The following is a 12,561-nucleotide window of genomic DNA, read 5'->3' on the forward strand; positions in this document are numbered from 1 at the left end:
CTCACTACAAATAACTCAGTTTCATTTCTTTCTATGGCTGAGTAATATTTCATTCCTTATACATGCCACATCTTCTTTATCCATTCATCTGTTGATGGACACTTAGGTTTTTTCCAGGTCTTTGCTACTGTAAATAGTGCTGCAGTGAACATTGTGGTACATGTCTCTTTTTGAATTATGGTTTTCTCAGGGTATATGCCCAGTAGTGGGATTGCTGGGTCATATCGTAGTTCAATTTTTAGTTTTATAAGGAACCTCCATAGTGGCTGTATCAATTTATATTTCGACCAAAGTGTAAGAGGGTTCCATTTTCTCCACGTCCTCTCCAGCATTTATTGTTTGTAGATCTTTTGATGATGGCCATTCTGACCAGTGTGAGGTGAAACCTCATTGTGGTTTTGATTTGCATTTCTCTAATGATTAACGATGTTGAGTGCAATAATCGCGCCTCGGATAAACCTCATTGGCTACGATACTGCCACTGCACAAAGCTTGCTTTTTATAAATGTAAAATATTTCATTGGGTAGGTATATCATAATTATACAACCGTTTCCCTTTTTTTGGTTGCAGAGGGTTTCCCCAATGTTTTAGCTACAGTAAATGATGCACTTTGCATCCTCTGTAAATGATGTAAGTAAATGATGCACTTTCAAAGGAATCTCCATGCCTAGCCTGTATCTTCTCAGTCTCAGACAAATCCACATCTCCCTTTCTCTCCACTTTTACTGCCAGTCTCCTAGCTGGGCACCTCATATGGGATCTTATAGTGTAGTTAATCCCATCTCTTTTTTATATTTTCAACCCTTTAACACTTCCAGCATGTGTAAGGCTCTCCTGTCCTAAAACATCACCCCCTTGACCTTGAGTCCTGCTATCACCCTATCTAATATTCCTTTCCTCACCCCTGTGTTACATCTCAGGGTATTCTGGCTTCCACCTCCTCCATTCCACTGGAATTGCTCTTGCAAAGGCTCCCCACAGAACGCCCATGGACCTTTCTCAGGGTGTATCTTGCTTCTCTACCTGACTCCTTTGGCTTCTGGGATGTCTGTCTCTGTCCCCCTCCAATCTCTCTGTGCCCCCAGTCTCCCTCTCCTTGCATGGTCTGTCTTGCCCATCCCTTGCTTGCTGGTGCTCCCAAGGATCTCATTCTTGGCCCTCTTCTCACTTTAGAGACTCTCTCTTTCTCTGGAGTTTCATTCTTTCTCAGTTTAAACCACACTCAGTAAGTTGCTAACCTCACCTCTGTTCCTACCTTGAACCCTTCTCCTAAGTTTTATTCAGGCTTCCATCCTTCCAATATACAAATACATGTCAAGAGCTTTGTGTGTGCCAGGATTTGCTCTAGATTGGATTCAGACATGAATAAAGCACGCTGTTCTCTGAAGACTCATATGTCCATTTGCTGTTGGACATCTCCACTTGGACGACACAGGCACAACTCATATTGAACTCATTCCATAACTCTCTCTCACCCAGACCTGTTCCAGTGCCCATGCTTAGTTCATGGTATTACCATCTGGCTAGTTGCTCCAGTCAGAAACTCAGCATTACCCTAGTTTAGCTCTAACCTCAATCTGTACGTCTTATGATTCTTCCAATGAATATTTCTGAATGTGTATGTTGACCTTCTACCTTCTAACCGCAGTTCCATCCTTGATGCTCATCTCCTACCTATTCTTTTGCAAGAACTTTTTCATGGATCTCAGGGCCTTCAGGATAGTTTCTAAACACAAACAGGACTGTGTCAACTCCTGGTTAAAACTTCTGATGGCTTCTCATTGCATAACGGATAAACTGCAGGTACTCTACTGTAACATCCATGTTCCTTACGTGTCCGTACCTTTGCTTACTCCTGTAACTATTTCTCTGCCATTCTGTGTGTTACTCTATAACACTGAGCGGCTTGTAGTTTAGCCATCTTAATTGCTTCGTAGGTCCATGACTCCCTTTGCTTGTAATCCCCACCCCAATTTCTCACTTATCTAGTTCCATTTTTTCTTTAAACTTAACCTCAGGCATCATCAGCTCAAAAGGCCTTTCCTGATCTCTCCCTCCCCACCTCACTGGACTTAGTCACCCTGAAGTTCTGTGCAATCATAGCAGCCTGTCCATGTCTTTTTCACTACACACATCACCTTAACTGTTCACACGCCTGTCTTCCTTAGGAATTCAAATAAATGTTGAAAAAATTAAGTTAAAAATTCCATGTATGTGCCTAGCAATTCTATTAGTTACTAGATCACTCTAGTTCAGAATAATTTGTGGGGCTTTCCGTCGTAAAACCAGGGGAGAAGTGTGTCCACAGGATTGTCCAAAGTCCCCAGTTGGGCCAAGAATTGGGATTTCACCTTTGACCTCCTGACTTTCCGTCCCAGGCACTGACTTTGAGACCACAGCAAAGCTCCCAGAGTTTCAAGGCACTGGACAAACTCTCTGCCCCACAGATTAATTTTAGAGTCATTGAAATTCTGCCAGCTCTGGGGGGAATGATTGGGAGCCAGGCTGACAACCAGCAAAGGAGGAAATTACTCTGTGTCTATTTCAAGATGAGAGAGTTGTAACCACGGTGCCTCCCCCAGTGATGCTTTTCAAAAAAACATAAATTTAATACTTTCATGAAACTCAATCTTCTAACCATAAGTGTTTCAGGGCTCTCTTTGATGTTCAGGAAAAGTTGCTTGGTGCCAATGTCTTTTGCACATATGGTGTGAAAGCCGCCTTGCACATGAGTCCAGCATCTTGGGTCCCCAACTATCTGGAAGGAAGAGTTAATATTTGTTTCAATAACTCAACAAATATCTATTCAGTGCCTGCTATGTTCAAAGCCCATTGTGCTGTGGAAGAATGAGCACAGATTCCGTTGAAAGGGTGTTCAAATCCTCTCTTGGTCTCTAACGGGCCACAGATCATTGGCAAATCCCTTCTTCCCTTGAGGTTTGGTCTCCTCATGTGTGAAATGGGGTTAGAAGATCTACCTTTCGGAGATATGGGAAGGATTATATAAGGTAGAATATGAAAGAGCCTGCCTAGCACAGTGCCTGGTACCTAAATCTTTATTTGAGAGAAACAAGGAGAATCCAGTTCCCTATAAATATAATTTGAACTGACAAGTTGTGGCTCTTCTCTTACTATGAGTAGTATTAAAAACCATTAGGGATGCATCAATTAGAAATGTATTTGGCTGCAGAAATACAAAACCAATGTTGGATAAGTAAATGATTAACAGTTGACGCTGGGAAAAAATAAAACCCTGACTTGTAGTGTTTGCTGATTTCCATAGTGGAAATATTCCCATCATGGCTGGTTTTAAGCTATGAGTGTGATGGAACTGGATATGGAATTGTGAAGATGTTTAGTATCTAGTATAGTATATACTATGTACATAATATAGAATTGGGAAATAAAAAAATCATTCAGATACAATAGAGGTACATAGTCTCAAGAGCATAGGTAATAGTAAAATTTGTAAAATATTTTAGAAATCAAAGAGTAGGAGTATCTATTACCTTTATTTTTAACATAATTTATTTGATTGTAAGACTATATAACAAGTTTTCATAATGTTTGTACTTAATAACTGGCTCACAAAATTCCTGAACATTTTAATAATTCCCTCTCAGGGGCTGGTTGAGTCAGCTCCAGCACACCACTGCACAAAGTCCTACAATAGTGACCTAAACATATCACATTTTATTTGTCTCATGTGACATGAAGTTCAGGGATGGGCAGCCCAGGGCTGGTGGCTTGGTGAAGCCTTTGGAGACCCAGACTCTGCTCTGCTATCCTGAGCATGAGTCCTTCATCCTCATGGGTATTGCTGCAAGATTGCAAGAAAGCTGCTATCCCTCCAGACCCTGTATCTACATCCCACTCAGCAGGAAGGGGGAAGGAGAAAAAGAGTGAAGCGTGTTTATTTGGGAAGAGACACTGTATAGTTCCTAATTACTGCTGTAACAAACTGCCACAAGTTTTAACACCAAAACAGCAGTGGCTAAAAACAACACAAGTTTAGAGGTCAAAAGTCCAAAAGGATTCACAGTGGGCTAAGGTTAAAGTGTGGGCAGGGCTGCGGTTTTTTGATATTGTTGTTTTGCTTGTTTGTTTGTTTGTTTGTTCTGGAAACTCTCAGGAGAGAACCCGTTTCCTGGATTTTTCCAGCTTCTAGAGGCTACTCACATTCCTTGGCTTGTGAACCCCTCCTAGCTTCAAAGCCAGCGGTGGCCGGTTGACTCTCTCATCACATCACTCTCACTCTGCTCTGTGTCACATCTCCTTCTCTGACTCTCCTGCCTCCCTCTTTCACTTATAAGGACCCTTGGGGTAACACTAGGCCCACCTGAATAATCCAGAATAATCTCCCCATCTCAAGATCCTTGCCTTGATCCCAGCTGCAAAGTCTTTATTTTCTGCCAGAGAAGGAAACATTCACAAGTTCCAGTGTTTAGGACACGAACAACTTTGGGGGCCATTATTCTGCCTACCACAGACACCTTCCCCAAGGGGCTATTTCCTGTCTCTCACTGGCCACCACTGGACTCTCACAAGGCCATCCCTAGTTCAGGGCAGGCCAGGAGATCAAGTTTGAGCTTTTAGAACAATATAGAAAATATGGATAATGTAGTAGGGTCTGGAAATGGCCACTGAGACATGACAGCCAGCCAACAGTGTCTGCCACACTGAGAAATAATTAACAAATAGCCAAGCAGGTCTATCCAGGGGGTAATATACCTTACAGTCTCACTTGACTCAATGGAATTATTTTGTTTTAAAATAGACTACTGTCCTAAATTAGTAATTGGTGGGTTTACCATATTAAAGGTCATTGTTCAAGCATGCTTCTTGCTTGCCCTCTCCTCTCCTCTATCTCTTCCTCTGTGGGTTAATCTCAGGTGTCCTGGCCTGTTTTCTGTCCTGTAGTAGTTCAAGGAGATGAGTTTGGGTGCTTGCTTTTGTGTCTTACACAGGGTGGATGAGAGGCTGACCCCTATTCCCTTCACATCAAGGAGGAGGGGATAGGATGCAGCATTGTGACCAGTTGCTGTCACTGATCCACCATTATTCATGTTGGAAAATTTACACCACAAAGCTCTTCTGTCCACTTTTCAGCTGTTTAGACACAGTAATGGGATGGGGCAGTGGGTAAGGGGTTAGGTAGTCACAGGCATCTGATGGTCAGATATGCTGACTTAGAGAGTAATCTATAGGGGAGGAAGGACTTCCTGGTGCAGGCTGACACCATAGCTCCTCACTGGCTTTACCATAGGACCTGAGTTTTCCCACATAATAGTAAATATGGCATAGAAAAGTTTGTAACTTGAAGAACTGTTGATCTCCAAGTTGGCCACTGAAAAGAGAATAGAACCCAAGAGAAAACGGTCTAACCAATCCGGAAGCAGTGAAAATGGGAACACGACAAAGCCATATGAAATTTTTCATATCCCGTGAAAGTGTGACAGTGTATCACTGTCAATGTCCCTTTTATAAAGTAAGACATTTCAGAATTTACTATCCTCAAAAGCACTGTTTCCCTTAGAAACTTCTAGGCGCCTTCGTTTTTGGCACGCAGAGCTGGTGTAACAATGCATCTCTCTGAAGCTACCGTAGCTATGCTAAATTTTACAGCTTAAGTATTTTCTTTCTCCTTTTCTTCTTCAATCCTGATTGTGTCATTTTGCTAATCTTTATGTAGATATGTACTTCACCAGTCCTTTGCGCAAGCAAGTGAAGTAAAAGTCAATGTGAAAACCAGAAGAATGGGTGAGCAAGAGGAAAGCTAGAAAATCAGCTACGGGAATCCAAGGGGAGCCAGCATATTCAGAGGGGCAGGGAACAGAGAAGCCACATTCTTTCTGAATAGGCTGAGCCACAGAAAGCAGGAGGCGACTTGGATAAACACTTGCCATCTCTATATAGTGCTGAGGTCGGAGGAGGCCCGGAAGGAATTTTCAGGGAAGAGATATTATAGACTAAGAACTTCCCTTTTGAGCCTCTCTAAACAAGGGCTTCATATGCATATGGAGTGGTGTGGTTTTGGTGCTGCTGCTTCTCTTTTCTGTAAACCACATGCGCTGCATAAATGAAGCCAGCCTCTCAGAGATGGGGCTGAGCGGACTGAGGACACACGGCCCCCCTGCAGTGGGCTTGGTGCCTCTAAGGGCTCCTCCAGCCACTTGAGACAGCAGGAGCTTGACATTCTGACACTGATGTCCAATTTTTCTTTGTCCCTTCCTGTTCTCTGCCACACGGTGGTAGCCTGGGTTGCACAGGATCTTGTGAAATCACTTAGTCACATCAGCAAATGGGAGTGTTCTGAGTGTGAACTTTGTTCATCAGAGTACTTGAAGCCACCTCTTGGTGACAGGGCATCCAGCTTAGCAAATGGTGTGGTGCCAGCGAGAGCCAGAGACACTCAACCTGTACACATGATCATTGCTCAAAGGCATGGGGAAAGGGTGGCAAGTACAGATTCTTTTTAAAAAATTGTGGTAAAACATACATAACATAAACTTGACCATTTTTAATCATTTTTAAGTGTACAGTTCATTGGCATTGAGAATACTCATATTGTTGTTCAGCCATCACCACCATCCATCTTCAGAACTGTCCCAGCTTCCCACGTGCACTCTGTTCCCATTAAACAATGGTTCTCCATTTTCCTGCCCTCCTAGCCTCTGGCAACCACCGCTCTACTTTGCTCTTTATGAATCTGACTACTCTAGGGACCTCACAGAAGTGGAATCATGCAATATTTGTCCTTCTGTATCTGATTTATTTCACTAAGCATAATGTCTTCAAGGTTCATCCTGTTATGTGTCAGAATTTCATTCCTTTTTCTGTCCAAATGATATTCCATTGATATACTCTATTTTGTTTATCCATCCATCTGTTATAAAGTGGTATCTCATTGCAGTTTTGATTTGCATTTCCATAATGATTAATGTTGTTAAGCATCTTTTCATGTGCTTTTTGGCCATTTGTGTGTCTTCTTTGGAGAAATATCAATTCATATCCTTAGCCCCTTTTTAGACCACGTTGTTTGGATTTTATTGTTGAGTTGTATACAGTATAGATTCTTGGATAACAGACCAGGGAACAGTGAACTGTGACTTTTAGAGTCAGTCACCATTAAGCAGGTCTGCCCACTCTTTCCTCATTTCAGGCCCAAGATTTCCAAGTGTCATTTATATAGATTTATTTCTGGAATATTCCAATCTCATTTCATCACCTTGACAATCCCTGGATATTTCTGTTCAAAGGTATCCAAATGGTGTAGCATTGTTTTACAAATAGGGAATCCAGAGAAAGGAGAACTGGGAATCTGGCAGCTGGTCTCAGTTTGAATCTATAATGTCGACTTGGGCAGAGGGCCTGAAATGGTAGAACCCAGCCCAGAATTTCCATGTTCTAATTATCTTCTGACCACTGTAGGGCAAAGCTCCATTTGGCCTACCTCATTGGTACTTCTGCTGCCCAGGCCATATCATCTTGAGGGGAGATAGGGTGGTTTTCTGCATAGAATGCAGAACATAAAAAAAATAAAGAAACTCTGCCTTACTGCAGGGGTCAGGGGGAGGGTGGTAGTGGAATGGGGAGAAACTCCAGCCTCCAAGTATCCTCCAAAGCCTTCCATATGGTTCTGCGAGTCCCAAGAAGTGGGTCCATCTTCTCTCCCCTAGGAACCTGTCCTTTTCGAGTTGTGTGGCTTTAGCTTCGTTCCTCTCCCAGTCTTGATTTCTAGCGCAATATGTTTTCTGGACATTGATTGTCAAAGCTTTCAGCAGGACTGCTGGGGCCTACCAGTGCCTGCTCAAGGCCACTGAAACTGGCCTCAAACACACCTTGTCCAATGGTGCCTCAGCAGCTGGCTTCAAGTTTGCGGGTACCTTACACGTTACTTGTCCCATTCTTCTGACTTGTATTTGCTTTTGTATGGCAGCCCCCTTATCACAAATCAGGCTCGGATCCTGTGTAGAGGACCTCAGGGATCTCTGACTGACAGTGTGAGCTGTACCCAGACTCACCCCACAGGTGCAGACACATTGCTCTCTGGTCAAACTTGTATAAAGGCACTCAAGCTTTTCCCTACCAGGGTACTCTTCTCTCTCTCCCTTATTGAAATAAATCTCATTGGGGCCTCACTGTGCATCCATCATTGCAGGCTGTGAATAAACCTCAGGGTGGGCACAGATGAGGCTCAAACTGGGACCCCCATTACATTATTTCAAAGAGAAAGACACTATATTTCGGCTATAGTTATTCGTTCACACATTCTCCTCTGGAGATGATTCTAGCACAAAGGTGTTTCCATGTTTCAAATTGCAAGATCTAAATTTTATTCCTCCAATGAGAATATTCCCATGTATCTTAAAATGTTTTGCTCTGTTCATATATGTGTATATATATATATATATATGAACTTATTTTTAAATATATATTTATATATAATATGTAAATAATTACAATATATATTAATTATACATATATATCTGTTTTAAAATATTATGAATAAATATAACTATTAACACATTCATTTCCCAACCTTCCCAAGGAGATTGCAAACCTAGAGAATTTGAGTTTGGAGTCTTTCTGGAATAACTAAAAGAACAGCCATTAAAGGGTAATGGGATGTCTTTATTAATCTGTAGCCTCCTCTGCATACTATTCTAATAAACAGCTCTGGTAGTGAGGAAAGCAAAGCTAGTCTGTATAACATCAGGACTCACAGATGGGGGAAAGCAAAGTGCTGTGCTCACTGAGGAAATATTTCCTTTTTTGACTTGGCTTTAGATGATATTATAATCGAAAATGGAAGAAGCACTTGTGGTTAATTTAACAGATCCGGTAGTGAAAGGACCTTTGGAAACATGTCCAAAATTTTCATTATACAAATAGGGAAACTGCACAAATGGGAAAAATGAGTTGCTTGAACTCAAATCCTAAGAGTAAAATGTCACTTGTCTGTCATCTGTGGCCAAATAAGTCTATGCAGGTAGTTCTGAATTATAGTTATGACCCTTGGACTGTTTGCTAATGGTTGTTACAACTGGTAATGGCTCGTGGTATTTACCTTTCCAGGGGCTAACATTTTAACGTGTAACAGAACATTGATGTGTAGGAAGAAGATGGTTTTGACTGTAAAATCAGCTCTACTCTAAGACCATCTAGAAAACTGGATGGGCAGGGCCTCTTTACCTAGGGTCCTTGGAAGGACTTCAGCCTCTGATATTATATGAATTATTTTATGCACACAGGTTGTAGGTATGTGTGTTTTCTTTAGGCAGAGGATCTGTTTATCCTGAACTCTTAGTTGGAGAAGAGAGAAATTTTGAGCATAAAGGTAATTTATTGGCTTATTTTCCATGGGCTCATTCCCAGGACAATAATAGCTTGCAGAATGGCTGAATATGGTTGCTCTGTTTCTCACTTTCTCCACCCGTCAACTCAGCTTGCCTCTCACTTCATTCTGATTCAAGCTTCTTTGCACTTGGTGAACAAAAAGGCTGCCAGCAACCCTGCACTCACACCTCCCAGCTTAGTACTACCGAGTAGAAAGAGAATGACTCTCAGTCCCCTGCCTGGGTCACTCAGACATGCCTTCACCATTCACTGAGTTTAGGGCACTGAGCCACTCTTGTTGATCTACCTGGGTCACATCTGCACCCTGTGGCCCCACAGTGATATTGACAGTCTTACAGAGCCACGTGGAGTGGGAGAGGAGTCCTGCACAGGCCCCAGAAGAAGGGAGATGAGAAAGCACACAGAGCAGGTAAAACTATAGCAAACATAGGCCACCATTCACCAGACTTTAAAAGGGTCTGTGATCGAAAAGATTAAGAACCTTAGGTATTCTTAGGGCCAAAGGCCGTATCATGGACTTCGTACTAGGTCACATTAAACAGTCTCCTGGCCTAACTTAAGAAGATGGAGCATTTGGTTTTTATACAGGAATACATTTTTGCTTCAGCCACACAAGTGTGCTTTGAGTACTTGCTCTGCGAACTGTGTTTGCAATTTCAGTTTCTTTTTAGGAGACATATTGCGTTTGGATTTACTTCATCTGCACAGTCTACTGATAGAGTCATTCCAAGTTACTTGGAACAAATAAAAACAATTCTGTGCTCTGTAAAATGTAAATTTCACACCATATGATTTTATCACGGTCTGACTGTCTTTGACTGTGCATCCCTGAAAATTCGCTATAATTTCCAACAGTCAGAACTCAGGAGAGCCCTAATCTGGGGAGTTCTCAAATGCACAGTTGTTGCATCCCTCACTCTCAGTGCCTGGGAACCCTATTGTAGTGCAAGTACCAGGGGCTCAACACCTTTACAAAATTACATGGACACTCAACTTGTTTTGTCTTCCTTTTTGGAACTGAAAGAAGTGATATTTTAGGTCATTCTACAGAGGCGGGTAATCTCTCCCGGGATTGATAGAAAACACCTCCCCAGGAGAATGGAAATAGACAATGTTTTGTGTAGCTGGGGCCCTTGAGGAGAAGGGAATGAGCTTTAATTTCTACTAATTAGAGGATCTGTTTTAATGCTCCGTTGAACCTCTTTCTGATGGCCCATCAGGGTCCATGGAGAGGGATCTTAAACTCCAGGGCTTTCTGTGTGGGATATGTCAAGTGGGATTGGATGGGGTGATGGAGCTACAAGGAGGAGGGGAAAAAGAGGGAGAGATCCTGAATGTAGGGTGTCCCGTTTCCGGTGCTGGTCAACTCTCCTGTCTGAGTGGGAACAGTGCTGTGTCAATAGCCCACCAGCTGACCACTCCCGCAGGGAGCTAAATTCTGCCACTGGGAGAATTCTATCTGTTGTCTTCCCTCAGGACAACTGAAAGACTCAGGAGACCTAGGAGATAAAAGCGCTGTCACTCTACTTGAAATGCTAAACTGAGCCTCTCAGAGTGCTTAGCTGGGATAGTGGGGGAGGGATACCACTGTTGCACAAATTACATTTATCAGTTGAAAATCACAGTGAGTTGACTGAGCAGGAGAATCCGCTGTCAATGCAGGCACCATTCTCACCCATCTAGGGTGAAGATATCATGCTCTCCCCTAAATCAGAGGCTGGAGCCTGGGAATGAGATTTCCCAGAATTCCTTGCAGCAAGGTTCCAGATTAGATTTCATCAATGACCACAGGCACTAAGATGTGATTCACCAGGTGAACAGAGGCCAAATCAATATTATTCCTTCTCCGGCAGTGGTGGGCAGATGCATGAGTTTTGGCAAATGGGAGGCTTTGCGATGGCCTCCAGATGTTATCCTCGGATTACCTGTCTCTTTGCTGCCTGTGGTTGTCATCAGTGGTTGTTCTGTGACTGCAACTTGCTAAGCCTCTAAAAACTAGTGGTGAGTCTGAGATCTGGTGGAAGCTTTCCCTAACTCTCTCTTCTTCGGCTCTTCCAATGATTTTGTTTGAACCTATTTCCCTTCCTGTTTGAAATACCTACAGCGTATTTTTCTGACTAATTCTTGACTGCTACTAATAAGGTATAATATGCACAAATGTCTCCGAGTAAGAGAAAATGTGAAAAATCAGATTTTTCAGAAAGACAAAAGCCCAAAGTGGGTTTTGGAAGAATGCCACCTGCTGTAAGTATTGCTTTCCATAAGGCAGTTATGTGGGGACAGAGCGTCCATCAGAATTTCTGGGCAATGGCTGTTTCATTTAAAAGAACATATTTAATATTAGAACATAATTTTATATTTGGAGTGCTTAAAAAAAAACCCAAACAACCCAGGGTATTGTTTTGTTAATGCAAATTCCTGGAAGTTCAACAAAACTGGGTTGGTGGTACTTGGAAGACAGAAGTGATTCTTGAGGATTTGAAGGAGAGAGGGCTGAGGCCCCACAAGGAGGAATTTCAGAATCTGCACTGGCCTTGGGTTACTCCCTTCCCTTTTTCTATGCTTAAATGGTACCTTGTCAGTGGATCCCTTGCTGAATGAACACTGTCAAACAGCACTTACCTCCACCTTCTGAGACTTACCTGTCTCTCACCTCTGCTTCACTTTTCTTCGTGGCACTCATCACCATCTGATAGACTATATCTCACTCGTTTTGCTTTTACTGTTTGTCTCTCCACTAGAGTCCATGAAGGTAGATATCTGTTGTGTTCACTTCTATATCCTCAGTGCCTGAACTGTGCTTGGCACCTAGAAGGCATCCAATAGGTAGTTGTGGAACAAGCGAGGCCCACTAAATACTTTTTCTTTCCTTCTTTTTACAAATGTATTTAACATAGTTCTACATGGAGGATCTTAGGTTCTTTTTCTTTAAATTTTTAAATTAAAAAATTTTTAGTATTTTTTTACTTTTGTCATCATGAATTTTATTTATTTATTAAAAAATTTATTTTATATTGGAGCATAGTTGATTAATGATGTATTGGATTCAGGTGTACAGCAAAGTGATTCACTTATACATGTACTTAATCTTTTTCAAATTCTTTTCCCATTTAGGTTAGTACAGAATATTGAGCAGCATTCCCTGTGCTATACAGTAGGTTCTGGTTAGCTATTTATTTTAAATATAGCAGTGTGCAAAA

At 42.1% G+C, this 12,561-nt stretch overlaps 1 pseudogene; it reads right to left on the reverse strand.

The window, feature by feature from the left end:
• Window positions 1-434: 434 nt before the first annotated feature.
• LOC112063822 (uncharacterized) lies at window positions 435-493 on the reverse strand (annotated as a pseudogene).
• Window positions 494-12,561: the final 12,068 nt, after the last annotated feature.

Source organism: Physeter macrocephalus, chromosome 7, assembly GCF_002837175.3.
Source record: "Physeter macrocephalus isolate SW-GA chromosome 7, ASM283717v5, whole genome shotgun sequence".
Taxonomy (NCBI): Eukaryota; Metazoa; Chordata; class Mammalia; order Artiodactyla; family Physeteridae; genus Physeter; species Physeter macrocephalus.